The sequence below is a fragment of the Castor canadensis genome, chromosome 7 (genome assembly GCF_047511655.1).
Source record: "Castor canadensis chromosome 7, mCasCan1.hap1v2, whole genome shotgun sequence".
Lineage (NCBI taxonomy): Eukaryota > Metazoa > Chordata > Mammalia > Rodentia > Castoridae > Castor > Castor canadensis.
The window spans coordinates 16930738-16935453 of record NC_133392.1 but is presented as its reverse complement, the minus strand read 5'-3'; the positions used below and the strand labels follow the sequence as shown (position 1 = coordinate 16935453).

At 36.7% G+C, this 4716-nt stretch overlaps 1 pseudogene; it reads left to right on the top strand.

The window, feature by feature from the left end:
• Window positions 1-2503: 2503 nt before the first annotated feature.
• On the top strand, window positions 2504-2616 carry LOC141425110 (U2 spliceosomal RNA; annotated as a pseudogene).
• Window positions 2617-4716: the final 2100 nt, after the last annotated feature.

The following is a 4716-nucleotide window of genomic DNA, read 5'->3' as shown; positions in this document are numbered from 1 at the left end:
TACTGCTCTCCAAATACTGCACGACATTCATCAGTCCCGCCAAATCAGCAGCAGGGTAATCCCACTGTAATTGACTGACCCTTGGTTAATCCTGTTTCCATAGTGGGTCATTTCAATCATCTAATTAGTATTCTTCAGGATTGTTCCACGGCCCTGGAGCCCTTTGGGGTACCATATGCACAGCGATGTTTGAAAAGAAGCAAGTAAGGGATATGTTTACCATGCCCTCTCCTCTGATTACTGAATGTATTTATTAGTGTTAATTAGTCATCCAGCTCAATCTTCAGCTTTGAATAGAGTTTACTTAATTCCCACTATTAAGTATGGTCATTTGTTCCCATTTAAATGATAGGCAAAGTGAGGTTGAGAAAGGTTAGTGACTTGCCTAAGGAGAGCCAGGATTTGAACTAGGTCTATTTGAATCTGGAACACATATTTAGTCACCACCTGAATTACCCTTCTTCTTCTTTTTTTTGTTTTGTTTTGTTTTATATATATATATATATATATATATATATATATATATACACATATATATATATTTTATTTCCTTTATTTTTTTATTTTTATTTTTTATTGTTTTATTATTCATATGTGCATACAACGCTTGGGTCATTTCTCCCCCCTGCCCCCACCCCCTCCCTTACCACCCACTCCACCCCCTCCCTCTCACCCCCACCCCCTCAATACCCAGCAGAAACTATTTTGCCCTTATTTCTAATTTTGTTGAAGAGAGAATATAAGCAATAATAGGAAGGAACAAGGGTTTTTGCTGGTTGAGGTAAGGATAGCTATACAGGGAGTTGACTCACATTGATTTCCTGTGTGTGAGTGTTACCTTCTAGGTTAATTCTTTTCGATCTAACCTTTTCTCTAGTTCCTGGTCTCCTTTTCCTATTGGCCTCAGTTGCTTTTAAGGTATCTGCTTTAGTTTCTCTGCGTTGAGGGCAACAAATGCTAGCTAATTTTTTTGGTGTCTTACCTATCCTCACCCCTCCCTTTTATCTGCTTTTATCATGTGGTCAAAGTCCAATCCCATTGTTGTGTTTGCCCTTGATCTAATGTCCACATATGAGGGAGAACATATGATTTTTGGTCTTTTGGGCCAGGCTAACCTCACTCAGAATGATGTTCTCCAATTCCATCCATTTACCAGCGAATGATAACATTTCATTCTTCTTCATGGCTGCATAAAAAGTGTATAAATACCACGTTTTCTTAATCCATTCGTCAGTGGTGGGGCATCTTGGCTGTTTCCATAACTTGGCTATTGTGAATAGTGCCGCAATAAACATGGGTGTGCAGGTGCCTCTGGAGTAACCTGCGTCACAGTCTTTTGGGTATATCCCCAAGAGTGGTATTGCTGGATCAAATGGTAGATCAATGTTTAGATTTTTAAGTAGCCTCCAAATTTTTTTCCAGAGTGGTTGTACTAGTTTACATTCCCACCAACAGTGTAAGAGGGTTCCTTTTTCCCCACATCCTTGCCAACACCTGTTGTTGGTGGTGTTGCTGATGATGGCTGTTCTAACAGGGGTGAGGTGGAATCTTAGTGTAGTTTTAATTTGCATTTCCTTTATTGCTAGTGATGGTGAGCATTTTTTCATGTGTTTTTTGGCCATTTGAATTTCTTCTTTTGAGAAAGTTCTGTTTAGTTCACTTGCCCATTTCTTTATTGGTTCATTAGTTTTGGGAGAATTTAGTTTTTTAAGTTCCCTATATATTCTGGTTATCAGTCCTTTGTCTGATGTGTAGCTGGCAAATATTTTCTCCCACTCTGTGGGTGTTCTCTTCAGTTTAGAGACCATTTCTTTTGATGAACAGAAGCTTTTTAGTTTCATGAAGTCCCATTTATCTATGCTATCTCTTAGTTGCTGTCCTGCTGGGGTTTCATTGAGAAAGTTCTTACCTATACCTACTAACTCCAGAGTATTTCCTACTTTTTCCTGTATCAACTTTAGAGTTTGTGGTCTGATATTAAGATCCTTGATCCATTTTGAGTTAATCTTGGTATAGGGTGATATACATGGATCTAGTTTCAGTTTTTTGCAGACTGCTTACCAGTTTTCCCAGCAGTTTTTGTTGAAGAGGCTGCTATTTCTCCATCGTGTATTTTTAGCTCCTTTGTCAAAGACAAGTTGGTTATAGTTGTGTGGCTTCATAGCTGGGTCCTCTATTCTGTTCCACTGGTCTTCATGTCTATTTTTGTGCCAGTACCATGCTGTTTTTATCATTATTGCTTTGTAATATAGTTTGAAGTCAGGTATCGTGATACCTCCTGCATTGCTCTTTTGACTGAGTATTGCCTTGGCTATTCGTGGCCTCTTGTGTTTCCATATAAATTAACAGTAGATTTTTCAATCTCTTTAATGAATGTCATTGGAATTTTGATGGGAATTGCATTAAACATGTAGATTACTTTTGGGAGTATCGACATTTTTACTATGTTGATTCTACCAATCCATGAGCATGGGAGATCTCTCCACTTTCTATAGTCTTCCTCATCGCTTCTCGGCCTTTTGGCTAAGATCAAGTGTAGTATCTGTTCTATAGTCTTCCTCAATCTCTTTCTTCAGAAGTGTATAGTTTTCCTTGTAGAGGTCTTTCACATCTTTTGTTAGGTTTACACCTAGGTATTTGATTTTTTTTGAGGCTATTGTAAATGGAATTGTTTTCATACATTCTTTTTCAGTTTGCTCATTGTTAGTGTATAGAAATGCTAATGATTTTTCTATGTTGATTTTATATCCTGCTACCTTGCTGTAGCTGTTGATGGTGTCTAAAAGCTTCCGAGTAGAGTTTTTTGAGTCTTTAAGGTATAGGATCATGTCGTCTGCAAATAGGGATATTTTGACAGTTTCTTTACCTATTTGTATTCCTTTTATTCCTTCTTCTTGCCTAATTGCTCTGGCTAGGAATTCCAGTACTATGTTGAATAGGAGTGGAGATAGTGGGCATCCTTGTCTGGTTCCTGATTTTAGAGGGAATGGTTTCAGTTTTTCTCCGTTAAGTATAATGCTGGCTGTAGGTTTATCATATATAGCTTTTATAATGTTGAGGAACTTTCCTTCTATTCCTAGTTTTCTTAGAGCTTTTATCATGAAATGGTGTTGGATCTTATCAAAGGCTTTTTTTGCATCTATTGAGATGATCAAGTGGTTTTTGTCTTTGCTTCTGTTAATGTGGTTTATTATGTTTATTGATTTTCATATGTTGAACACCCCTGCATTCCTGGGATGAAGCCTACTTGGTCGTGGTGAATAATCTTTTTGATGTGTTGCTGAATTTGGTTTGCCATTATTTTGTTGAGGATTTTTGCATCAACGTTCATTAAGGAGATTGGCCTATAGTTCTCCTTTTTGGAGGTGTCTTTGCCTGGTTTTGGGATAAGTGTAATACTGGCTTCATAAAATGTGTTTGGCAGTTTTCCTTCTCTTTCTATTTCATGGAACAGTTTAAGGAGGGTTGGTATCAGTTCTTCTTTAAAGGTCTGATAGAATTCATCAGAGAATCCATCAGGTCCTGGACTTTTCTTTTTCAGGAGACTCTTGATTGCTGCTTCAATTTCATTTTGTGTTATAGGTCTATTCAGGTGATTAATTTCCTCTTGGTTCAGTTTTGGATGATCATATGTGTCTAGAAATCTGTCCATTTCATTAAGAGTTTCAAATTTATTTGAATATAGGTTCTCAAAGTAGTCTCTGATGATTTCCTGGACTTCCATGGTGTTTGTTGTTATCTCCCCTTTTGCATTCCTGATTCTACTAATTTGGGTTTTTTCTCTACTCATTTTAGTCAGGTTTGCCAGGGGTCTATCGATCTTGTTTATTTTTTCAAAGAACCAACTTTTTGTTTCATTAATTCTTTGTATGGTTTTTTGGTTTCTATTTCATTGATTTCAGCTTTTATTTTTATTATTTCTCTCCTTCTATTTGTTTTGGGATTTGCTTGTTCTTGTTTTTCTAGGAGTTTGAGATGTATCATTAGGTCATTGATTTGGGATCTTTCAGCCTTTTTAATATATGCACTCATGGCTATAAACTTTCCTCTCAGGACTGCCTTTGCTGTGTCCCATAGGTTCTGGTAGGTTGTGTTTTCATTTTCATTGACTTCCAGGAACTTTTTAATTTCCTCTTTTATTTCATCAATGATCCATTGTTCATTAAGTAGTGAGTTATTTAGTTTCCAGCTGTTTGCATGTTTTTTGTCTTTACTTTTGTTGTTGAGTTCTACTTTTACTGCATTGTAATCAGAATGTATGCATGGTATAATTTCTATTTTCTTATATTTGCTGAGGCTTGCTTTGTGCCCTAGGATATGATCTATTTTGGAGAAGGTTCCATGGGCTGCTGAGAAGAATGTATATTGTGTAGAGGTTGGATGAAATTTTCTGTAGACATCAACTAGGTCCATTTGGTCTATTGCATATTTTAGATCTTGGATTTCTTTATTGATTTTTTGTTTGGATGACCTATCTATTGATGATAATGGGGTGTTAAAGTCTCCCGCAACCACTGTGTTGGCATTTATATATGCTTTTAGGTCTTTCAGGGTATGTTTGATGTAATTGGGTACATTGACACTGGGTGCATACAAGTTGATGATTATTATTTCCTTTTGGTCTATTTCCCCTTTTATTAGTATGGAATGTCCTTCTTTATCTCGTTTGATCAATGTAGGTTTGAAGTCTACTTTGTCAGAGATAAGTATTGCTAC